The following is a 26,068-nucleotide window of genomic DNA, read 5'->3' as shown; positions in this document are numbered from 1 at the left end:
GGGGTGACGGCGCCGGTGGGATTGGCGCTGGCGGCTCCGACGGGACGCCCGGGGTGGGGGCGTGGGGGAGGGAGGGTGCGGGGAAGGGGGAGGTCAGCGCTGGGCGGGCGCTGGCGGACCCCGGCGCTGCCCCCTCCAGCAGCAGGCGCAGCAGCCGCGGCCACCGCCAGCCAGCGGGGCCGAAAGCCGAGGGGCGGCGGCGCCCGCGCAGCAGCCGAGCCGAGCCGAGCCGAGCGCGCCGCCGGGCTGCCGCCGCCTCGCGGATGCCATCACAGCAACAAAGAGCTCGCTGAGCGCCGAGCGGCGGCCACAGCTCGTCGGGGAGCCCGGCGCCAGCTCCCGGAGCTTCGCCTCAGCCGGAGGAAGCGCGTCGGGCGTCTGGGAGGGAGGGCCGAGGCCAGAAGATGACCCGGAGGAGAAAGCCCCGCAGCCTTAAGGGTGAGTCTCCCTGCATCCGCGTCTCGGAGCCCACCGTCTCACACCTGTGCCCTGCCCCTCGGCGGGCCTGTTTACAACCAGGTTCAGCCAAGTGCCAAGCTGCCAGCAGGCTGGAGTTTGCTCCGGGAGCTGGGAGCCTCGGAGTGGCTCCCTCTTTCCGCCTCCGGGAATATTCTGACAGGAGTTTGTCCCTTTTGTAACCTGGGGAAACCTGGTGACTGTTTCTCTCTCACCCCACTTCCTTTGACTCCAGGAGCTTGGGTGTTAATCTGTTGCACTGTTTCCTCTCAGGGCAGCAGGAAGAAAAGGGGCTCCAGACTGCTAGTCACGCATCCCTTCTGGAATCTTTTTCTCTGTCCTCTCTCCCGAGATTTTTCCCTGATCTCTGTTTTTTTCCTTCCAATGCTTCGTTTCATCTACCGTGACAAGTTCTGCTTATTTCTCTAGTCCCCGGAAGCAGAGTAGAGCTGGTCTCTGGCTCTGGTTTTCCCCAGACGGTCAAGGAGACCGGCTACTGGTCGCATCCCTGCATGCTACCAACCCTCTTTCAACCTTTCCAGGTGGGCCGTGGGTGACTGTCCCCCTGTTGCTCCTTCGGAACCAGGACATCCAAAAGTTGCAAAGTTGGGAGAAGGTCGGCGACGGCAGGGAGGGCCAGGAGGAGCTTGTTGCCTGGGTGACTTGAGGCAGCGTAGTTCGGGAAGGGACTGCGGGGCTGCTCCTGGAGCGGTTGTCTGCTAGGGCTTCCCGCGGCCGCGCAGAGCCATTCGCGCTGCGAGCAGGTGCTCCACCGCGCGCCCGCAGCGCCCACGGGCAGAGGTCGGTGCTCGCTCACTCCCGGGCGCGGCCTCGCTCTCGCTGGGGGCTCGCAGTTCCCGAGAGGTTGCTTGCAGCACTGCGAAGAGGCGAAGCCAGTTTTGACACCGTGCGCGGTTGAGGGGTGAGCAGGGCTGTGTGCTGTCAAATCGTACCTGAGGGTTGTGGCGAAGAGGAGGATGTGGTATTTGGAGCTGATTTCGACCCGGAGTGACCGGCGGCTCCAGAAGGGGAGTTCTGGGGCTGCCTTCAAATTGGACCTCAACTCAGAGGAAAGCGGAAGGCTGAGGAGTACAGAAAACGTGGGCTCGATCCACATCGGCGCTCTAGCCTTGAGTGCTTCTTGCCCCTCCCCCCCTCGCTTGTTCTCCTGAGCTCAGCTCCACGCTAGAGGTCACTAGGGGGTCACAACTTTATCTTGGTGCTTCAGCTGGCTTTTTAATTGCTCCTCAGCATTCAAGCATCACCATTTTTAATTTTTTAGAAGACATCAAGCACAAAGCACTCAGAAATTGTTGTGGAAGCTGTAACCTATAAAAACAATTTGATTGTATTTTCTTAAAATAGTTTAGCTCCCATAGAATAGGAGAGTCCTAACACCTCTGATTCCGCTCTCTTCCTCGTGGAGTAGCACATGTTTATAAATGTAGAGGAGTAAAGAAAGAAAATATTCATTTCCAGTTCACCTTCTTCATCAGGACATCAGATTGGCCAGGCGTGCTTGCTACCTGGTGTGCTACCCTTCTTAGGGAGCCACATGGCAGTTTGAGGCAAGCAGAAGGGTTGGTTTTTCAGCTCTGTTGATGTGGCTGTCTACGGGCAGGCATGCTGTTCTATGCCCACCCCCAACCTGGCTGAGTGTAAATGGGCTAGAGAGGGTGGAAAACATTTCACAGCTTCACTGTACATGGGAGCTGGCTATTATCTTACTCTTAAATATCTTGGCAGAGGCACAGAAAGATGCAAATCGGATCAAGTGAATGACTAGTATAAGAGATTGACTAAAGAAGACAAGATTAGGAAGTTTTTATTTTATATGTTATGGTGGAATTGTGTGCGTTTTCTTAAACTTGGCAGTGAAATAACTGAAGGATAGTATTTAGAGTTTTGTCTCCCAGATTAAATTGTCAACAATCTCCCCTACAAGAGTTAGTGATCAAGCATTCCCGGGACTAATAATTTCAAGAAATTTTACTGTAGTTCTTTAAACATAAGATTTCTTTTGATGCATATTTTTCTTAAAGGAGTAACACATTATTCATTGCCCCTTGTGCATATCTCTCTCATATATATATATATATATATATATATATAATAAAAGCTAACTTAAAGGAAAGATGCCTTTAAAAACTCTTGGAATTTTAGTGTAGCAAAACCAAAATTAATTAGCCAAAACAAAATTAATGTATTACTGTCTAGGTGGCAGAAGGAACCCGAGGTGGCTGTAATCCATGCACTTGCCTTAATTTGCTTTTCAAGAGGCCAGTACTGTGAAAGAAGCACCACAGGCTTACTGAACTGCTCTCAGACTGCAACCAACTGAAATAAGACTGCCTAGAAATTTTGCATTTTTGACTTTCCTTTTTTTGGAGAGGAGGCATTGAGGGCAGGCTACTGGGTGAACCTTGTTGCATTATCAGCTATTGGTTTAGCGCTATTGCATGTTATGTTGGAAATGCTTCTCCGCTTAGCTACACTGCAGGGGGGCAGGGATCATTGATTGGTTCTTGTGACAGGCAAGTTGTTTGCTCATTGGCTTCTGAAGTCCTCACAGCAGAAACTACATATTTATAGTAGCCACTAATTGACCACAGAAAAATGCAGTTTCTTATCAATGGCAGAATATGATCCCCTTGGCGGGATTTCTCATGGGATACTAGCATGAATTTTTGATATTTCTTCAAAGGGACAAATGAACTTTACCAATCCGTTACTTACAATATTTTAAACAAAAATAATGTAGTGTACTTTGGTTATAATGATGGCAACACCTCCTCCAAAGTAGTTCACCAGAACTTCTTACCCAATTACTGAAGTTTAAAGGTTAACTTGTACTTGCTTTCATCTGTTCATTCAGCACACATTTATTGAACACTGAATATGTATCAGGTTCTATGTCAAATACTAGGGACACAGTGATGAACATGATAGACAATGAGACATATGTTAGGAGGGGGACCCAGAAATTATCACATGATGACGAATACAATGGAGAAATAAAATAGGATCGTGAACTAGAAAGTGATTGTGAGGTTCCTGTAGAGCGTCTAAAAATATGACATTTGCATTGCTTTGAGAAAAAGAAAATGAAAATAGCAACTTTTCTGCTGATAATTGAAAAACACCATTACAGACCTTAAGACAGGTATGATGTTGCAGCCCAGTAATGTTCAAGGACAGACAAGTCTTGTGTAGCTGGAGTGTAGCATGTGAGGTGGGGACAGGAAAGGAGTCATCAGATCATTTTGTCAATGAAAAGAATTGTAGTTTTCATTTTTAAGTGCAATGGGAAATCACAGAATACTCATTCCATGCATGGAGCTACATTCCTATCCTTCAAAATAACTTCAGGAAGAATAATTTTCCAAGATCAACTCCCTAGTCTAAGTAAGGCATAACAACAGAAATCACTTTACCAGGAGGCCCAGTTCTATTCACAGATTTTTTCTTACTATTTACCAAAATACCTAAAATACGTAGGCTGGGATATTTATAACATCTCTGGGAACTGGCTTAAAGTATGATTCCGGAGACAATGAACACTGAATCAATATGGTAGTTGGGATGATCAGATTAGACACTCACTTAGCAAGCCTTCCAATGTAAGTCAGTCCTAGGAAAGTATGTCCTAATGGGAGAAGGAGGAATCCTAAAGAGTCTGGAATGTGGCTTTGCAAAAGATGGAATGTGGAAGGCAACATGAGAAGCTCCTTAGTAACAACGGGAGTCCATGAAAGGAGAGGAAAAGTGAGGCTAAGAATGGGTACATGGGAAAGCCTCTAAGACGTCAGCCAGTTCAAGATTTTGCCAAGAAAAGCAGAAGCTTAATGTAGGAGTGTTCCAAATGAATCACTCAGTGTAAGCACAAAAGGAGGCTCACGATGGGATACATTTATGCTTAGACTTTTTACTTAGAGAAGCATTTGATACAATAAAACCTCTTAAAAGGTCTCTCTGAGTTTTATTTAATCATTGGTGGGTTGTCTTAAAGATTACAGACTTTGCAGGTGAAAACGTTACTGATAACTACCATTTGCTGGTGGAGGTTGCATAACAGCACAGAAATTATGCTCTTGGTTTCCAGATCTTACGGTGGAGGTCGTGGGAAGGGGGAAATGACTTTCTTCCACTGAAACTTTTGTGACTATGAGACAATATGATTGTTAGGAAAGATTTAAGATTATTTCAAATGATCCTATTCCTGTCTACCTCCGAACTGTCTCCTTTTTGCTAAGGATTAATAATGAAAAATAAGAATTTTGATAGCTCCAGTGCTATGTTTATTTGCCTCTACTTTCTTCGGACTCCAAGCAGTTGTTTGGAAGCAAGTGAAACTGGTAATGTCTCAGGGATTGTGCCGTTAGTGACACTGTAACACAGTGTGTTTATGACATCAGCTTTTTCTCACAATAGTGGGAGTCAGGGCTTGTAAGGATTAGAAGACTCAGTGTTTATAGAGTTGTTGAAGGATTGATACAGTAAGAGGTAAGTGATACTGCCAAATATGAATTTGACTAAGCTTATTATTTTTTAAATGCATAAATCATGTAAGTGAAGAAATACATGCATATATATCCTCATGTTTAATGAAGTCTGAATGTAAAACAGTTGCTCTACATTTTTACATATATGTACATAGATTCATAGATACATATATAATATTTATTTATGCAGATGTTTTCTGTTCCTACTTTAAATCTGGAATTCACTCTTTATATGCGTAGTATGGCAATATTATCTACATTTTTATTTTATGTACTGTCAGTATTGTCATAGCTGCTCTGTTTTCTCACGGTCTATTAAGTCTGACTTGTGTCCCTAGCTGAATATTGTTACACTTTCACTGAAGTGCTGTAACTTTATTGTCTGTGATCTACTTTTAAAATGAGTAATTCATTCCGTACAACTGCTTGAAGATGCTAATGCGATATTTTAGGTGTTTTTAGGGGAGGAAGACAAGATAAACAAATATTCTCTGATTTTCAGGTGGCATAAATGGATACATCTGGATAAACTCTGAGGTGTTGAGGTTATTTTGCCATTCTTATGTTAAGTTCTTGGGACTGTTGTAGTCCCCTTGCAAGACAGTCTTTAATGTTCCTATTCATGCTCTGTGTCCTTCCCTCTCAAATTAACCTTCCAGTTCAACAAAAGGCCAGGTCATACATAAAGGCACCGAGGCTTCTGTCTCGTGTGTCTTGAATTTGTGGATGGCTCATTTTGGGGGGAACCAGCAGCCTTGTTGTGAAAACATTTCAAGATCCCTTGGAGAGGCCCATGTGGGAGGGAATTGAGGCTTCTTGTTAAAAGCCAGCATCCAGTTTCCAGTCCTGTGTGCAATCTACCTTAAAAAGAGCTCCCTCAGCCATGTCAAGCCTTCAGGTGTCAACAGCTGTAGCAACATCTGACTTCCATGATTAACCCTGACCCACAAGTGCCCACCCAGGCTGCTTCTGGATTTCCCCAGTTGCTGAGACTATGGTAGTAACTATTTACCTTCCTCACCCCCTCTTTTATTACATTTAAAATTTTATGCTACAATTCCATAGGCTCTGAAATTTCCCTTAAAACTGATTTCCCCCATATTATTACAACAGTATAGTCCTTCATAAGCAGTCATAAGTCCATCAATCTGCTATTTAAGTGTGTCCTCACATTGCTGGTACAGAAAATGGCAGACGGTCCAGCATCCTATTGTCAAGATACATCCAACGTCTCACTGGGAGTCCTTTGATTGGGAGCAGAGATGCATACTGCACTGCATCTTCACATCTGTGTATGCAAGTATCTTATTATGCTGTTACTACACATTCCCTTAAGTGAAAAGCCATAAAACAAAATTGGCAACAGGAATAAAGTTAAAAAATTTTACAACACCATGGAGTTAAATAACATGCTACAGGTTGACCAATGTGTCGACAAAGAAATAAAACAGAAAACAAAAAAACATTCTTGGAGAAAATGGTGCTACTATATGATCTATGACTCAATAAAGAATTTTGTAAAATAAACTTTTGAAGAAATGGAAGTAAGAACAAAAATAGCAAAACCCATGGATTGCAGCAAAGTCAATATAAATACTTTTGTCTTACGCCACTAAATTTAAGGGTAATTTGTTTACAGCATTAGATATTGAATACACCTGTGATTCATTATGTATCTTAGAAGGTACAGACCTTGGGCCTGGCATGGTAGACTAATGGTTAAATCCTCACCTTACAAAGGCCAGGATCCCATAAGGGCACGGGTTCTAATCCTGGCTGCTCCACTTCCCTTTCAGCTCCCTGTCTGTGGCCTGGGAAAGCAGTAGAGGATGGCCCAAAGCCTTGGGACCCTGTACCTGCTTGGCAGAACAGAAAGAAGCCTCTGGCTTCGGACTGGCTCAGCTCTGGCCATTGTGGCCACTTGGGGAGTGAACCAGCAGATGGAAATTCTTAGTCTCTTTCTTTCCTTCTCTCTGTAAACCTGCCTTTCCAATAAAAATAAATAAATTTCAAAAAGAAGGTACAGACCCTGTCACATGTCTGCAAATAATAGAGGGGGATACTGTGTTTGTGAAAGAATGTTAATAAAAAACTTTGTACCTCAGTGGGATTAATTTATACATTTATCTAATTACTCCAGGGTTTATTCTGCATCCCCACCAACTGATTCCTGCTTCCTAAGGGGAACGGAAAGGAACATTTCCTTACTAATCTCAGCATTGGCTCTCAGCCTTCTTTCTTAAGTTTTGAGTTTAGTTGAAAATCTGAAGTTCTCATTTTTTTGTTTCCTTTGATTTTTTTCCCTGCTTCACTAGTTCACTGGATCTAGTTTTCCAAAGGAAAGTACCATTAAATCAGAAATTTGGACGACATAAAAGAACATAAAAGTTTTTAAATGCGCCAGTAGTTCAAAACTTCATAGCTGCCTCTCTATCCAGACTGAAAAGACAGGAAATCCATTAAAACCTAAAATCTAAGGTAGACATTTAGTGCCGTAATTAAGATGCTTCTTGGGACACCTGCAGCCCATTGTCAGCGTACTGGGGTTGGAGTCCTGGTCCTGTACCTCCTTTGCAGGGGAGTCTTCAGTGATACTCATTGTGCCTCTGTCTCTTCTTTTGCTCTTGATCATTGTACTTCTGGTTAGCATATTCTTATGCTTGGGCAGATTTTTAAGCTGTGTCACCCACTGGTCTACAGTTTGATTTTACTTATTGCAGTTGGTACACAGCTCTTTGTTTGCAGTCAGTTGTGCCACTCCCTCCAGTGAGTTCCAGATCTGGGTTCTTACGTTAGATTTCCACCATGGTCTCTGTAGCCCTAGCTCCTGTCTCTCCATTCTCCACCTCCTGTGACAATGTGCAAAGGCTGCACCGTTGTCTGTATGATCTTTCTTCCACTCTGGTTGGAGCAATTCTCAGGATTAGGGAGACACCAGGAGTTCTATATAGCTAGGTTGCTGTTGGTGGTAATCTTGCAGGAACCTGTTGGCCATTAGTTCTGAGGGCCACACGGACCTATTTTTGACCTGTATGATGCCATAGTTGGTATTATTTTCCTGTGGGACCAGTGCAATGCACTGAACTCAATGAGTTCTTGCCAAGCTCAGTGTGTGTGCAGCTTAGCACTGTCCCTGCAGACTCTATGCCTTTGTCATACTACAAAATGGCACCTGAAGTATCACTACTAGAGTTCTTGATCTTCTGGCCGTCAGGTCTTAGGGCTACAGGGACCTGTCTTGGGTGCAATCTGTAGGATGACATGTTGTTGCAGTTGAGTGAGCAAGAAATAAATTCATTCCCAGCTCAGTGCATGCGCAGTACTTTCCACAGCCCTTGTCTCCTTAAACAAAATATGGTGCCTGATATTAGTTCCAGGGGGTACACTGGGTTGTGAAGTCCACCCTGTTCCTGCACTGCTCATCTGGGATCTGCTGTTCTGTCTCTACTCCTGGTCAAATCAAACAGACTAGCAGGACGGGCAGTTCTTTGGTTTCACTGCCTCAACTCCTGTTCTTTTTTGTCCCACTCTTGGCTGTTGCGCATTTGAGGAGTGAATCAACACAGAGATCTTTGTCTTTCTGCCTTTCAAGTAAGATGAAAATAAATGCATGGCAATTTTTAAAAAAAGAACATTTGAAATGTTGTACATCCACAGAAAATGATAGCTATGTGAAATAAAATATACACTAAATAGCTTGATTCCAAATGTATACTAATATCATAACATCATATGTATACCATAAATGTGTAGATTTTTGGGTTTGGTGTGGTAACCTAGTGGCTAAAGTCCTTGCCTTGCATAGGCCAGGATGCTGTATGGCTGCCCATTCATGTACTGGCTGCTCCCTGCTTGTGACTTGGGAGGGGGTGTAGAGGACAGCCTTAGGTCTTTGGACTCTGCACCCATGTGGGAGATCCGGAAGAAACTCCTGGCTCCTGGCTTTGGATTAGCTTAGCTCTAGCCATTGTAGCCAGCTGGGGAGTGAATCAATTGATCTTTCTGTGTTTCCTTCTCTCTGTACATCTGCCTTCCCAATAAAAAATAAATAAATCTTTAAAAAGTATTCAATTTAACCTGTGAGTTGAAAAAAGAACAAAAAAATTATATCTAAGATCTTCCAATAAATACCTCTCCAACTGGGATTTGCGTTGTTTAGTGAGTTATGCTGCTGCCTGTGATACTGGCATATATATGGGTATTGGTTCATGTTCTAGCTACTTCACTAGCAATTCAGCTCCCTGCTATAACTGCCTAGGAACAGGATCTGAGTATGGTTCAAGCGTGTAGGTTTTCATATGGAAGACCCAGATGAATCTCTTGGCTTTCTATGTAACTCTGATTTTCAAATAAATAAAAATACATGCATACATACATACATACATACATACTCTCTTTATCTGTGTTTATTAATACTCTATTAAAGAATCCTTCCCCCAGCCAGGCCCTTTATGTACAACAAGGAGACTGAGGATAAAGACAAAAGGAAAAGGTTTTCATTTGTTGTGCTTGTAAAATACATGAAACCTGTTTTCTTTATGTTAATATAACTTGAAAAAATATTATGACTTAAAGGAAAAGAGCACTATTAGGGGGAATTAAACCATTTGTAATGGATGAAGTAGGGGGGCAAGCTGTGAAATTTAATAGGTGATTAGGATAGGCCTAATTGGAAAGGCTATATTGAAGGAGGTAAAGACTTTCATAAAGAGAGGAAGCCAGGGAAAAGAACATCACATGAAAGTATGGCTGGCAGGTGTGATCACCAGAACAAAGGAGTACTGGAATTTGGAAGGGAGATTGGAATAGATAATAGAATAAGAGGTCAGAGGTCAAGGAAGGTTAACTCATGTTAGGTCCTTTAAGCAATTTCAAAGGCTTTGGCTGTTACCCTAAGTGAGTGAGCACCACTATCCAGAACAGAGAAGTAACATGATCTGATTGGTATTTGAAAAGAATATCTGCAGGCACTTGTGTTGAGAATATCAGTATGGTACGTTTGGGTGAGGAGAGATGCTGGAAGAACAAGTGAAAAATCTGCAGAAATTCAGTTGATATTTCCTTCTGTTTTATGGCTGAGTAATATTCATGAATACATTTAGTTTTATTTTTTTACATACACAATGTGTTTTTTTTTTCTTTGTAGATTGCCATTAGGTTGCATCTCTAGCTTGGCTACTGTGAATAATATTGCAGAGAACATGGGAGTTGAGATATCTCTTTGAGGTGCTGATTTTATTTGCTTTGCATGTGTATCAGGAATTGAGATTCCTGTGTCTACTGCAGTTAGTTTTAGGTTTTAAAGAACATTTTTGATGCTCTTCCATTCTGTTTTCTGCATTAAAAAAAAATCTTGCCTATTTTTGTTTTACTTGAAAGGCAGAGAAACAGGTGGGGAGCAGTATTCCATTTGCTGGTTCAAACCCCAAGTGCCCGCAGGAGCCAGGACTAGGCTAGACTAAAGCCAGGATCCAGGGACCCACTGGAGTCTCCTATGTGGAATACAGGGACCTAGATACTTGAGCCATCACTTATTGCCACTCAGGGTGCACATATGTGGGATGTTGAACCAGAAGTGGAGGAGCCAGGATATACACCAGCCACTTTGGTATAGGGTGTTGGTATTCCAAGTGTCAACTGTTGCACCATAATGCAGCACCATAGTGTTTTCTGTAATGATTATTATAATTTATGTCCCTACCAACAGTATGTCAGGAATATACTTACTCTTTCTTGTCTTCTTGATAATAGACATCCTAACTGGTCTAAGATGATAAATCACTATGATTTTATTTGCATTTTTCTGATGATGAATGATGTTGAGCACTTTTTCATGTGCCTGTTGGCTATTTGTATGTCTCCATTGGAAAAATTTCCATTTGAGTCCTCTACCTATTTAAAAAATAACTTGACTTATATACATTTAATGATTTCAGAGGCATAAGGACACAGAGAAAGAGAGATTGATAGAGTGCCTTCATTTGCTGGTTTACCCTCCAGACTGCAGTGGTTGGGTTTTGACCAATCAAATACTAGGGGTTGAAAACCAAATCCAGGTGTTTCACTTGTGGGCTAGGGGCACAACTAGCTGGATTGTCTATCCTCTACTGCTTACTGGGCTATACATTTATCAGGGTATTGGGACGTGAAAGAACTGAGTCTTGAACCACTCTGGTATAGGATGTGGGAGTTCCAGCTGGTCTTAACCATGACACCAAACATACTATTTACTTTTTTTAGTACTGAGTTATAATACCGCAGATAAACTTGGAGGACAGTATACTAATAGAAATAAGCTAGGCACAATGTATGGTGTCACTTCCATGTGAAATTTAAGAAAGTGAAACTCACAGAACCAGACAGTAATGGTTTTGGGATGTGGGATTTGGGGGAAATGAAATCTTGGCTGAAAAGTAAATACTTTTTTAAAAAATAAGATAAGTAAGATTGAAGACCTAATGTAGAATGATGGTGATATAGTGCGTAATATTATTGTGACAGTCATTATGCAGTATCTGAGTATACCAAATAATAAAGCTATGCTTCTTGAATACAGGCTATCTTCATTGTCAAATATCTTAAAATAAGACTTAAAAATAAATAAAATAGTTGTTTATAAAAACAATTTGGTTGGGAGATGGTAAAAGGCATTTACTGCAGAATAGCAGAAAGTTAAACTTGTAGCTGTTACTGTATTACATAATTTGGGAAAAAATAGTGGGAGAGGAAAATGGGGAGGGAGAAAAGAGAGGAGGAGGGAAGAAGCCCTAAACCTATAAATGCATCATGGTAAATAATAAATGTAGTTTAATTAAAAATTATTTTAAATGTGTGCATTTTAATAGCTTGAAGGACAAGTTATAGCTACACATTTGGTAGTTCATCAGGTTGTGTTGCAGTGTTGAAATCCAAAGTGAAAAAATAAGATTTTAAAATTGACATTTATTAAACATTTATTATCACTCTAAGGCTTGCCTTAGAGGTATTTAGTTGTCATTTTAAGGTTAGCCTGTGATTATATACATTTCATTGGTTTCATAGGTTTTAAAAACAAAAACATAAAACTTTAAAAATAAAAGCTACTTACTGTACATTCATACTTCAAAGATAACATTATCAGCAGTCCTTTTCATTTTGAGTATTAATTTTTTTCCTTATCTTCATAATTTCTCCTTATTCACTAATCTCAGCTTCTTATTCACATATTTTGGTTTGGCTGTATGAAAATATCATCACATTCTTGTCCCATGGTAATACGGTGTTCTGTTTACTTGACAGCTTTGCTTCAGGAAAAGAATATTAGTAATTATAAAAGGATCATTATGTTTTTTTAATTTTATTGTATTGTTGTTGACAATCTTTACATAGTTAATTGCGGTTTAAAAAAGGTTCAGGGGGTATAGGGAAGTGGGTAATACTATTATGTCCATATTGTTTCCATCATGTATCCGAGGTAAAGGGGAATATTGAGGGAGAAGCCCCACCCGGTTTCCCGCCCACCCCAAGTCCCGGATGTGGGGCATGCTCTGAGATATGTGCTCAAGTGGTTTTAATAGTTCTCCAGTTATGAATCGCTGCCAGTTTCGCTCGATGAGGTCGTCCACTGATTGATATGGTCCATCATAAAGTCTCCGTTTGCCCCATATTTCGCTGCCAACAACATACAGCTGAGATGAATGATTGACCTGTTCTGTCTTCTGCCTTTTCTTGATTAGAGTTCTGAGTCCAGCAGTTCGATTGGGGAGATCTCCAAAGAAACTTTGAGGTATTCCCAGACTAGATTCTTGTATGTTCTAGCAAGCACAGGGTCCGGCACAGTCCATCACCCCGATCAGCTGGTGGTTTCAATTGCTGGGTTGGTTCTGTTTTCAGTCCCGAGTTGCACTGGAACCAATGGGTGTTGCAGTCCAGTCTGGTTCTGTCCAGCACATACTCAGCCCTTACATCAACCATTGGGAGCTGCAGCCTAGTCGGGGCGACCCACAGTAACCCCCACCAGGCCCGCCTCCTACCCTGGTTTGCCAGTATGTGTAGCAGTAGACCAGTCTGTCCCCCATCCCATTTGGCTCTTGTACTTGTCACTGAGTATTCAAGCTTAGTTCTATCTAACCAACTCAACCATCCAGCCCTCACGGATGTTGTTGAGTGCCTCTCTGTCTAGCCACCCCAGCCCCCGTTCCACTTTTCATGCCCTCCCGCGGGAGTAGTGACCCAAGAAGGGGGAACCCACTTTTTCCCTCCCAGGTCTCTCTCAGTCCCGGTTTATGCACTCTTTAGGTGGTTCTGTGATTTGACTTGACAGAATTAGTCCCCAGTGCCAGCTGATGCTGTGGCTAAGCCCAAACATCCCTCACCCACTCTAATTTATGCTTGCACCCATAGGAATAATCAGCCCAGCCTGGCTTTTCCCTGATCTAGGCCACATGCGGTGCACAGGTGTTGCAGCCTTGCTTAGTCTGGTCTGTCCCCATCCCAGCCCACGCTCTCCAGTGGGAGTAGCTGTCTGGCAAGGGGACCAGCCCCTTAATCCCCCTGCCAGTTCTGCCCCTCCCTTCCTGGATCTCACGCATGCAGGTTGGGTGCTGCGGTCAAATCCAGTACAGGCAACCTCACCCTGGCATTCCATAGTGTGTACTGGTTTTGTTGCGACCAAACCCGGCTCAACCCACACTCTGTTCTGGTGATCGGATTTGCCAGTGGATGACATGAACTGATTCAGCCTGGTCTGCCCCTGACCCATGCCGAATGTGTGCCAGTGGGAAACTTTCCATGGCCTATTCTGGGCTGTTTCCTATCATGCTTCTTGCGCTTACCTGCAGGGACTGTGTCCTGCTAGAGGAGTTGCCCAGGCTCCTCCATCAGAACCCCTCCCAATGCCAGATTTTGCACATACCAGGGGGTCCTTGAGCCAACCCTACTCAGTTCACCTCCTGTCCTAGCAGGAACAGTGGCTTTTCCTGGCTAGCTTTCACCCCATTCTGGTTCTTGTTGTTGGATGTTTCAGCCCAGCCATGGCTCATCCATACCCACATACAGCTCACACATGACTTAGTAGGGGGTTGAGACCCAGCCTAGTCAGTCCCACGTCTACCCTGGTTCTCCATGACACCAGATGGTGTTGGGGTCTGAACTGGCCTGGTGCATCCAATCCCAAGTCACACTAGTGCCTTGGGTGACTACGACTGTTTCCTAGATAGAATGCAGCCCCCATTCCAGCACACGCACCCCTTGGTGGGAACCTCAACCCAGTTAGGGTGTCCCCTTACCTCCCCATTTGGACCTGTTCCTAGCCGTAAATCGCGCACCTGCCCGTGGTTGCTCTGAGGACCAGTAGGTGCAAGAGCCTAGCTTGGCATGACCTGTGCTCCATGCTGGTTTCTAGTTTTGCTTGTAGGCTAAGGTTTGCTCAGTCCTGCCCAGTACATTCCGTTCCATTACCAATTTCACAGCTCAGCATTGTTAAGTGATTAGATGTTAGTTACTGACATTGGGAATCTTTACGATTGACTCAGATTCCAGAAAAAGTGCTGTCAGCCTGGAGCTACCTAAGCAACGATTCAGACAACCAATACCCTAGAGCTCCCCGGCCGGGCGGCCAGCAGGCGGGCCCGGCTCATCATGAGCACATGGTGGCTGGGATCGGGATCCGAGCAAGTCGCTCCCTCCTGCAGCCCCCAGCAGCCTCCTGGCTGCTGAAGTTTAAACCCGCAGGCCCAAGGTTGCACCCACCCCAATCCCGTCCACCACCCACTGAGGGCGGTGGGTGACCCCGGACTCACCCAGTCCCAGAGACCCCCCCGCCTCGGTGTACTCACCGGAAAGGAAGCAGCCCCTGAATCCAGGTGGGCCTGGGCCCAGCTCAGCATGAGCACATGTTGGCTGGGATCGGGATCCGAGCAAGATGCTCTCTCCTGCAGCCCCCGGATCATTGTTTTTAAAGAAAAATTTTCTCATAAATAAATGGGATATCTTAATTGTAGGATTATGACAAACTTCAAGTGACAAAGAATAGCTTTAGCATCCACCTCTTTCCCATTGCTCTCAAACATTAAGATCGTCTTACATTGAAATTAAAGTATTTTGAAATTTTACGGAAACATCATTGCATAATTATCACATTTTCCTTAAATAGGTTTTTCTTTTTCTTTTTTCTAATTAATACATAATGTTGGTGTTCAATTTAGTATTTTAATCTTATTAAAAATAATGTATATAAAGATAATAAAATTCAAATAATGAAAACAAAACAGAATATAAAAGAAACAAATATTTTTTCCTTCCTTTGTTACTGGTTCATTTCCCAGATTTAACCACTGTTCAGTATATATTCTAGTAGAAATTCTTTAAAAAATTATAAAGTTTTTTTAAAAGGTTAGGAGATCACAGAAACATGTGGGCCAGGAGAAGAAAGGTGGGAGAGAGAGAAATGTTTTTGCCTTTCATCCTCTGTCTGTGGGGAGAGACAGAATGCCTTTCTTGTTGACTGATTCTATGTATGCGTTTGGGAGGTGTGAGAGATTACCTGACACTACCCTGAAGTCTGTCGTCAGGGGAAGAATGTCCTGAGTGGGGGGCGGGGTCATGTGACTGATAGGCTAGTGGGGTTTACATAGAGTCGGGGAGGTGTGGCTTCCAAATCATGATCCTAAGTAGGCTACCTAGCTGTCCCATTTCATTTCCTCCTTAGAGCTTTCCCACCATGAATCTTAAGTCTTGCTGAGGGATGTAAATACTTCACATCTTTTCTAATTATTTCTCACTGGTCATGGTTGTAGGACTTACCTATCTGTGGCTTGGAAGTCTATCTCATCTAATGAATCCCTCTTCAAGATCCAGAGAACTCCCATTCAGTGCCAATGGCTATGTCCCCCACATTGTCCTCACTATTCTGAGAAGTTGTTGGCTCCATTGGGGAAGAGGTGACAAATTCCATTTATTCCCCACAGGCTCCTCATTATTCTCCAAATATAAATTCTAAGGCTGTCAGTCTTTCATGATCATCTCAGACACAGTGTTCACAGACTTGGATACTTTGCTATAAGTCTTCGCCTAAAGAGCAATTCAATTGACCAAAAGCAATAATTAGATTCTTTTTTTTTGTCTTTGAAGAGATACTTGAGGTCTTTGGTTGGAACAGAGTATTAGGCAGTCTTGTCTTTTGTGTGTACTTGGGTGTGTTCTTAGCCTTTGTACAGGAGTCAGTAATGGAGTTGGCCTATCATGCAATGCATGTGCCGAGGCCAGACCACACACCCACTGGCTCTAGTCCCTGAGATGGGGGTCCTGATGTGCTTGAGGCCTTCATGGGATGCAAACAAAGGCTGCTTGCTGACACCAAAGAATAACAGTTACTCTCCCCAAACCCAATGATACTGCAATGTAGGTTTTTCTTTAGTGATGAATAGAAATATTACAAAGAAGGACTAATTCTGACATCAAGACTCGTTATGTTTTAGCTCCTATAACTTCTCTCAACAGCAATGTCTTTAATAGTGGGCAAATAACTTCAATGTAAGTTCACATGGGTCAAGAGAGGCATTTAAGCTATGTAGCATATTTGTGAAAACAGCATTTTCAAGTTTTTTATAGCATTAAATGATAGGCAATTAAACTCATTAGAAATACTCATTTACTAAAGTAAATTTGTAAGGAAATCTAGTGTATAATATCTTTTATTTTGATTGCTTATATTATAGTAAAGGATTGGACTATCTTTTGAATATTTAGAATTTCCATGAGCCCAGACTTTTCTTTCAATTGGTCTTGTTTAGTCAGGATTTATGCTGCACATCCTATTTCTGAAAATTAGGTTCTTGTATACATTGAGGCTGAGAAGCTTACTAACTGAGACTGTCAAAACAGTGGCTCAGGAATTATCAGGGAGACCACTATTGGAGGGAAGATGGTTAGATGGTGTCCTTGAGTGACCTTAATGGGAGAACTGTTTATTGGAGGTTTTCTGAATAAAGACACTTTCCCCCCCTATATAAATAAGCTCAAACTGTTTCTTGAAATCAACCCGACTCTGAGATAGCTCTTCATCCAGCTTTTTTCATTTTCGTTTCCATAGAGGAAGAAAGTTTTTTTTTGTTGTTGTTGCTTTTGTTAGATGTGTATTTAGGTGTTCTAACATTGATTGGCATCGAGAAACTTTACATTGTGTTACATTCAAGGATGTTGTTTTTTGTGCTGATCATTGTTTTCCCAAGACTCTAGAGGAGTCAGTCACAATAGGGAATGTGAGTCGTAGAACTCAACATGATTCCTAGGATGCATGTACAGGTAGGAAACGCATTTCTTACTCAAAATTACATCACTGTAAGTAATAAACCTGTAAATTCACTTTCGATTTGCATATTCTATTCTTTCCCTCATTGTTACTTTTTAAATATTTTATTTTGATTGTGTATATTTTTATTTTTACTTATTTTATTTTTGTTTGAAAGGCAGAAAGAGAGAGAGAGAGAGAGAGAGAGAGAGAGAGAGAGAGAGAGATCCTACATCTTCTGGTTTATTTGCCAAATTATCACAAGAGTCAGGGCTGAATGTGGCCGAAGCCAGAGCTAGGAACTCTATCAATACTTCCCATGTGGGTTCCATCACCCCAAGTAATTGATTTGTATCTACTGCCTCTCAGGCACAAAGTAGGAAACCGAATTAGAAGTGGGATAGGCAGAACTTGAACCATAACTACAATATGGGGTGTAGATGTCTCAATTAGATTATTAGCTGCTGTGTGAAATGTCCACTCCATGATGTATTTTTGCCAACTGCTTTAAACCTTCTTGGAAACAAGATGACTTTTAAACAAACAAGTATTGCATGAGATTAAATTTATAGATATTAGATAATTAACTCAAGGTTATAAGCTAGTAACTTGTAGAGTTAGCACTTAAATCCACATACAATCCCAAAAACTTTTTTTCTGACTTTTTAAAAAGTGTATTATTATTTTTAGCAAATCTTGAACAATAAAGGCAAAACCCTCCCATTGGCAGTACAGCATTAAAGCATTTCATCTTCTATCTTTACCAAAAAACCTAAAAATTCTAATCATTGTCAAACCTCAACTGTTGATATAATGATATAGGCTTTAATGACGTTCTACCCCCAACTCCCAAGGAGAAGAAAAAAATCTTACCCATCTGCTATAATCCAGGAGCACTGGCTGGTTGGAATCAGACCCGTGTGGGAAACCCCTGAAATAAACCAATCCCAAGCCTGCAACAGAGTTTCCGTCATGGGCATCAATGTGTCTCTTGAAGGGATTTTCAGAATCCCAGGAAATTGTGATACATGACTTTAGCTTTTCATTTCCTGGCTGCCGCACGGGCTGATCTGTGGCTGCTGCTGAATGCCTGGTTGTTGCTGGAGTCCAGATCACATTTCACTGGTGGCTGATGGATTTTCTCTTGCCTGTAACACCACTCCGCCACCGTCACCTCTTGCCTGCGTCCAGCAGGTCTCCAGGTACTTCCCTGTTAACTGCCTGACCCCTATCTTTTTCCCCTATCTGCTCTCTGTTCTTTACCCTAATGATTCTCCATCATCTCGAATGTGTCTGCACCCTTTGCCGCCATCATTCAATCCCCAAAACTTTGTGCACACTAAGCAACTTTTAAAAATTTTGAGGGAAACCAATGATCCTATCATGTTAACTTGTTCCCCTTCATTCTTAAGCGTTACAGTGTAGCTTTGGTCCTATGGAATTTTCTATTGTGATTTTACAGATGGACATCTTTTTAAATTTGCTTGTACAAGCTGAGAATCTTTGACTTCACCTTCCTCTCACATCCTCTTTCCAAGTCTCTGATCTCAATGCCACATTAACCATTCAATGTCCATCATTTCTGGAATGATTAAAACAATCCATGCAGTAGCAGGTCTCCTAGATAGTCTCCAGTTTTTTTTTTTTTTAATACTGCTGTCAGCACGCTGCTCCCAAAAGATAAGCCTGCATTTCACATGTCTAAAATCCAATCATGGCTTTCCATTACCTACAGAGGACAAACCTAGAATTCCATAACAAAGCAAATGAAGCTAGGATCTGATCCATGGTTCTATCTTTCTACCTTCATTTCCCATCGCTTTCCAAATCCACGCTAAATTTGTGCTCCCACAATCCCAAATATTGCAGGTCACACACATTCTTTTATGCTTCTTTGTGTTTATAATGCTGTGGTGATTTACTCTTATACTGTTGCATAGAGTACTCGCCTGCCTTCATTCTTCCTTATGGAGGTTTTAACTCCACCTCTGCTCTGAAGTGAAAAGTACTGAAACCTGATGAGAAGTCAGCCAGTGGCTTAGGCTCTCAATGTTAGTGTTGCTATAATTTTTCTCTTTTCTTTTGTTGCAATGACTGCCAGTTTTAGGTCATTAGGCCTGTGCTTGGACTTCCAAGAGAACAGTGACCTATTTCCAAGCCTTCAACTAGAGACTTACAACTCCTTACTGGAGTTTTTTCCTATCTTTCTACATCCCAGACTAATTTTCCTGGATTAAGACAGATTATTGATAGGATTTATGTGCATGGACTAAACCTGAATTTTATGGGATTGCAACTAAGAGAACTGCCATCTTGAAGCCTGATGTTGGCCATGTGTCTAATAGCCATTTTCTTCCCTAAGCCCCTTCCTGGCTACCATTGCTAGGTTGTGAATTACTTGCGGGATCTAATTGTGTAGTATTTGTCCTTGAGTCCAGCAGAAGTCTAAGCATATAACAGATACTGAATGAATCAAGCAAATATATTTTTATTTTTCATATGTTTAATATTCAGCTATATTTCTTTAGCATGCATGACATAATTGAATGTTCTGTGTGAATAAAATGGTTTAATGTATCTATTAGTATTTACAGTGTTGAATTCTCTAGGTTAAAGGGAGTCTGTAGCATCTGAAGCTAAAAGCAAAGTGTGGCCCATGAAAAGTAAAATGCATTTTTTATTATTATATCCAGGGACTTCTACCAACTAGATGTTAGAATACTTGATGTTTACTCTAAATCATGGCAATATTGTCTTGGAATATTGTTATAAATTCCCAGAAAGTTGTCTTTTAGGTCAGATATATAATGCTAAATAATTTTTTATTTTACAGAAAATAGTAAGACTTGTGTGAGTTGTTCAAATATTATTTTTCTGCCTTTTTCTTTATTGATGGTACATTTACACATGAATATACTGTTAAGCTATATATCTCTTGAAAGTACAGACTACTGAATCTTTCTACCAGTACTGAGTGAGCACTTAGCTCAATAATTACTTATTGAATAAGTATAAGAGTAAAATCTAAGGTGCAGTTTTTTAAATTATGCAAATTTCAGCTGGGCTGTACCTGCAAAATCTGTGGCAAGAATCTCCCTCTGGACAATCAGATTAACTAGTAACTGTTTATCCTTCCAAGATTTCAAATATTTAACTATTTGGTAGAAAAGTTGGTTCTATGAGTATCAGGGGTAAGGAACTCCTGGGTCAGGCCTTTGAGATGTTTTTGAGTAACTTAAAGCTGGGATGCCTTACATGAGAGAATTTCTGTTTTAAAACTATAAACAGGCAAGTGTTTTAGTGGTTTGCTACCTGCTTCTGGCTCTTAATTTCAGTTTCCTGTCAGTGCACACCCTGGGAGGCAGTGGCGATGCGTGGTAGCACAGGGCATGGGTCCGCAGCTAGCAGTGTGTGAAACCTGCACTGCCTGCCTGCTCCTGGCTTCTGCCCCACGTGATGGCATCTGGGGAGCAAACCAGTCAAGGGGGTGGACTGTTCTCTAGCTCTCCTCATTCTTGTCCATTCATTTCTTAAATAAGCAACAATTTAAATATTAGACAATGGAATTAGGTGTGTATATGAGTAATGTATGGCGAGCTTCCCTTGGGCGATATCTTTTACAGAGCTGGAAAAGACACTGCCTAACACTATCTACACTGCCTAACTGGAGTCAGTCTCTAGTTATTTCCTAATAAATATTTTTACCACTTAGAATTATTTCTGAACTACACAAAAAAATGTTTTTTGTTTCATCCCTACAACCTTCCTTTTTTCTTTACTTTCTTAGACTATAATTTTTTTCTTATTTTTCACTTAGTCTTAGTTAATGGAAATAATTAATTATAAAAGGTTATTTAAATTTGAAAACTGTGATACCAAGTGTAATTGAATGATTGAATGAATTTATATATTTTTATTCAGCCTTATATAGTTCATTGCAATTAGGGACGAAATCTTTTTTTTTTTTTAAAGATTTATTTATTTTATTACAAAGTCAGATATACACAGAGGAGGAGAGACAGAGAGGAAGATCTTCCGTCCGATGTTCACTCCCCAAGAGAGCGCAAAGGCTGGTGCTGCGCCGATCCGAAGCGTGCTGCGCTGATCCGATGCTGGGAACCAGGAACCTCCTCTGGGTCTCCCACGCGGGTGCAGGGTCCCAAGGCTTTGGGCCGTCCTCGACTGCTTTCCCAGGCCACAAGCAGGGAGCTGGATGGGGAGTGGAGCTGCCGGGATTAGAACCGGCGCCCATATGGGATCCCGGGGCGTTTAAGGCAAGGACTTAAGCTGCTAGGCCACGCCGCCGGGCCCTAGGGACGAAATCTTATGTCTTAACCTATCAACTGTGTTTTTGGGTTGTTATTATTTAACATTATAAGCTTACTTTTTTTTTTTTACTAATATGATAAAAAGGTACCATATTCCGTTTGTCTTCTGTTTCGTTAGCTTTCTGCTAAGGAGTAGAAACCTTATGAATGCTAACTAATTAAAAGGCAGGGAAAATTTGAATATGTAATTTTTTGCATTTCCTTTTGTCCCTCATTCTTTGTCCCTTAATAAGTGAATTAATAGTCAAAAATCAGGAAGTGGACATGAAAGTAATGGAGTCCAGGAAATTCATAGATAATATTCATTTAAGTACTGGTGAAATGCACTGGGCACAGCCCCCTTTTTAAAAATAAATATTACTTTGTTTCTAGATGTTGACATAATCAGTTTTCTTTCTAGTGTATTTTTTGCATTTTTATAGATCAGGAAGCATATAATTATTGTGTTTCCTATCAAGTCACATCAAGTGACTTCATTATAATTTGGAATATCATCTTACATTTTACATATTGGTACTGTTTAAAAGGCTTCTCCTATAAATAAATTTTATTCAGGCTGAAATTAAGCTTTTGTAACTTATAAATTAAATAAAAAATTTTATTATTTTATTTTCCATCATACAGTTTTGTAGGTATAGGGGTTCCTCCCACCCGCTTTGCTTCTTCCTTCCCCCAAAGCTTTCTTAACTTATTTTTTTAATTGGAAAATTAGATATACAGAGAGGAGGAGAAACAGAGAAGGAATATCTTCCATCTGATGATTCATTCCCTAAGCGACCTCAATGGTTGGAGCTGCGCCAATCTTAAGCCAGGAGCCCAGAGCCTCTTTTGGATCTGCCATGTGGGTGCAGGGTCTTTAGGCTTTGGGCCATCCTCAACTGCTTTTCAGGCCATGAGCAGAGAGCTTGATGGGAAGCAGGGCTACTGGAATTAGAACTGCCACCCCTATTGGATCCTGGTGTGTACAAGGCAAGGACTTTAGCTGCTAGGTTATAGCACCGGACCCTAGCTTTTTTTAACTTTTAATCTTACTATTTTCCTTCTGTGTTGGTATTAAGGTAATACAAAAAGGGAAAATGCTAACATTTAGCATTTAAAAATATTTATTTTTATTGGAAAGACAGATTTATAGAGATGAGAGACAGAAAGACTTGTCCATTGGTTCACTCCCCAAGTGGCAGCAATGTCCAGAGCTGACCCAATTGGAAGCCAGGAGCCAGGAGCTTCTTCTTGGTCTCCCACACAGGTGGAGGGTCCCAAGGCTTTGGATCATCCTCTACTGCTTTCTCAGGCCACAAGCAAGAAGTTGGATGGGAGCTGGAAGAGCAGGGACAGGAACTGGCAGCCATGTGGGATCTTGGGGCGTGTAAGGCAAGGATTTACCACTAGGCAGTTGTGTGAGGCCTTCCTTTAGCATTTCTTTTTATTTTGGAGACTCTAATGATATTTGAATCTAGCTTAGATGATTTTAATTTTTATATTTGAAAACACTCGCTTTTCCCTTCAGAGCATCACTTTAGAATTTTGAAAAGGTGGTGTATTTCCACTTGTGATATTAGGTTTTTTTTTTTTTTTACATTGTCTAATACTGATCGTGAAATCCACATGATTTATTCCCTCTCTCATACATATGTTTGTACGTGTATATGTAAACACATATACATTTAAAATTTTTTAAATTTAAAAATAAAAAAAGTTATAAGAAGATTTTGAAGCCAGGAACCAGGAGCTCTTTCTGGTCTTCTACTTGGGTGTCAGGGCCCCAAGTACTTGGATCATTATCTGTTGTTTTTTAGGTACATCAGCAGGGAGCTAGATCAGAAGCAGAACAATTGGGATTCAAGCCAGGACTGTGATATCTATGATCTATATCTGTATCTCTATCTCTATACCTATATCTATCTATCTATCTATCTATCTATCTATCTATCTATCTATCTATTTATGTATCTATCTAGTTTATTTTATTTTTATTAGAAAGTCAAATACACAGAGAGGAGAGATGGAGAGGAAGATCTCCCATCTGTTGATTCACTCCCCAAGTGGCTGCAACAATCATAGCTGCACCAATGCGAAGCCAGAAGCCCAGAGCCTCTTCTGGGTCTCTCACGTGGGTACAGGATCTCAAGGCATTGGGCTGTCCTCAACTGCTTTCCCAGGCCACAAGCAGGGAGCTGGATGGGTAGTGGAGCTGCCGGGATTAGAACCGGTGCACATGGAATTGTGGCGCATGCAAGTTGAGGACTTTAGCTGCTAGGCCATGCCGCCGGGACCCCCAATTTATTTTTAAAATGATGCTAATTTGAAATAATTACTAATGTAGTGACATAATATAATGCAATATAATAATATAGTTATTAGAGACTTCAAAACCAATTTTCTGATTAGCAGACTTTAATATGTATTGTGTGTTCCAGTTAAAACTTTATAGAGTGTTTAAAGTAGGATAGGTTTTAGAAATGGTTTATCAGCATTGTGACAATGAGTCAAGCTGCTACCTGTAATGCCACCCATGCGAATTCCCAATCCAGTCCAGCTACTGCCGTTCCAAACTTGCTGTCTGCTGTTGTATCTGGGAAAATAGTGGATGATGGCCCGAGTGCTGTTGCCACTACCACCAGTGTGAGAGAAGTTTCGGGTTGCTGGCTTCAGCCTGGCTCAGCCTGTGCCCTTGAGGTCATCTGGGGAGTGGATGGGAAGATAGGAGCTCCCTTTCTTTCTCTATCTCTTCTTGTCTGTCACTCTGCCTTTCAAATAAGTAAAGGAAGTCTTTAAAAATTGGTTAGCTGAATTGTCTTTAGCAACGAAAAAGCATTATCTCAGAGAAGTTAGGATTACTTTTCAAAAGCAACACCTTCAGCCCTTGGTCAAGCATAAGTTAAAATTTAGATATGGCTTTTAGTGCAATGCTACTTGAAACGTAGTCTGATGGTCCTTTTTTTTTTTTTCCTGTCAACATTTACATATTGCCACACCTGTTTCAGCATTCATCAAATTATATCATAACTTTGCATTTGCTTCTTTTCTCCAGTAGGCAAAACATTTCTGTCTTGTTCACAGTTACACCTTCAATGATTACTAACCTGGTGCCTTATTCACACACAGTGCCCCATACTTAATTCTAGTGGAAATGAATTAATAAATATTGTTTTGTAAGAAAATATTATGGGGTAGATATTGGAATTAGATATTTCTGTTTTAGGAAGAAATCTCATATCTCAATTCAGGTTCCTATTGCGCCTGATACTATGTTCCCAAAATGATTTCTCTTTAAACTATCTTTTAAAACGTATTTATCACCCATCCATTGGTTCGCTCCGTAAATGCCTACAAGGCTGGGGCTAGTACAGGATGCAGCTGAGAACAGGAACTCAGTCTAAGTCTCCTATTCTGACTGAATGCTATGGAGAACAGAGCTGGGACTCAAACACACACTCCGATAGAGAATGTGGGTGTCCCAGACAGTGTATTAACTCCCAGGCCTAATGCCTACCCCTAAAATATACTGAAGGTCTCTTTCTTTTTTTCTGAATTTTGGGATCAGATAAATATGTAATGAAATCTCATCTTGATGATTTTTGGGAAAGTTACTTAAACCCCTTAATTGCATTTTCCTTATGTGAAAATTGGAGGCAGTAATATCTATGCTAATGTATCTTCTCACTGTGAGAATTAGACAATGTAAAGTATATAGCATTTTGCTGTACATAGTAGGTATTCAATAATTGCATATTTAATTTCTTCTTTCTCCTTGTATTTCTCCTTTGTATTGTATCCAATCTGCAATGGATTGGTTGAGGCACAGCCATACTACTCAGCCTATTAACTAAAATGGTAATCTTATCCAGAAATATTCTCATGGACACCTCTCCTACCCTTTGTCCTGAGAAGTGTTTAACCCCGTATCTGGACACCTGCTGCCTAAATCAGATTGACCTATAAAACAAACCATCACAAATGGGATCTCTGTTTGCCTGATGGGGTGACTTTCAGTGTCCTCCTTGGATCAGCAGTCACCCGGGGAACTTACTTGTTACAAATGCAGATTCTTGGGTTTCACCTCACACCTGCTGAATCAAAAACTCTGGGAAAGGGCCACTGCTTTAATAATTCCTCATTAATTCTTAAATTTGTTCTATGATTAATTTCATTAACATTTTAAATGTATGATTTATATATTTATGTATATCAAGCACGTGCATGTGTCGTGCTTAATGCTCAAAGCGTTGCTCAGTAGGGCCAGTTGACCTCAGGCTCGAGTCCATTACCCTATACCAGGCAGCTCAGATGCAGTTGTTCAGGCCTTGTGTCTCAGTCCCACTGAAACAGATGCAGGGTCTCTGCTGTATCTGTGGCTGAGAACCACTGAAATCACTGAAGAGGGCATTCTTATTTGTATGTTTTACATGGATGAACATTGATGTTAGAAAGGAGACATCTTTCGACTAGTGGTTTTGGTTTAGTATGACCAATATTTCACTAATTGATTTATTCAGCAAATACTTATTGACACT

At 41.4% G+C, this 26,068-nt stretch overlaps 1 protein-coding gene across 8 annotated transcripts in view; it reads left to right on the top strand.

The window, feature by feature from the left end:
* Positions 1-26,068, top strand: part of SLC44A5 (solute carrier family 44 member 5) — a 369,267-nt gene that overhangs the window by 52,886 nt on the left and 290,313 nt on the right. For 3 of the 8 annotated variants that reach the window (XM_058658133.1, XM_058658166.1, XM_058658128.1), the window contains exon 1: positions 4,905-4,959. The exons of 2 other annotated variants lie outside the window; for them this stretch is intronic. The gene's annotated coding sequence lies outside the window, so the exon portion shown is untranslated. Of the gene's footprint in view, positions 1-4,883; positions 4,960-26,068 lie in introns of those variants that run through there. 3 more of the 8 variants (XM_058658161.1, XM_058658152.1, XM_058658136.1) reach the window with 2 other exon arrangements.

Source organism: Ochotona princeps, chromosome 2 (genome assembly GCF_030435755.1).
Source record: "Ochotona princeps isolate mOchPri1 chromosome 2, mOchPri1.hap1, whole genome shotgun sequence".
NCBI lineage: Eukaryota > Metazoa > Chordata > Mammalia > Lagomorpha > Ochotonidae > Ochotona > Ochotona princeps.
The sequence above is the reverse complement of the archived record's forward strand: the minus strand, read 5'-3'. Positions and strand labels throughout refer to the sequence as shown.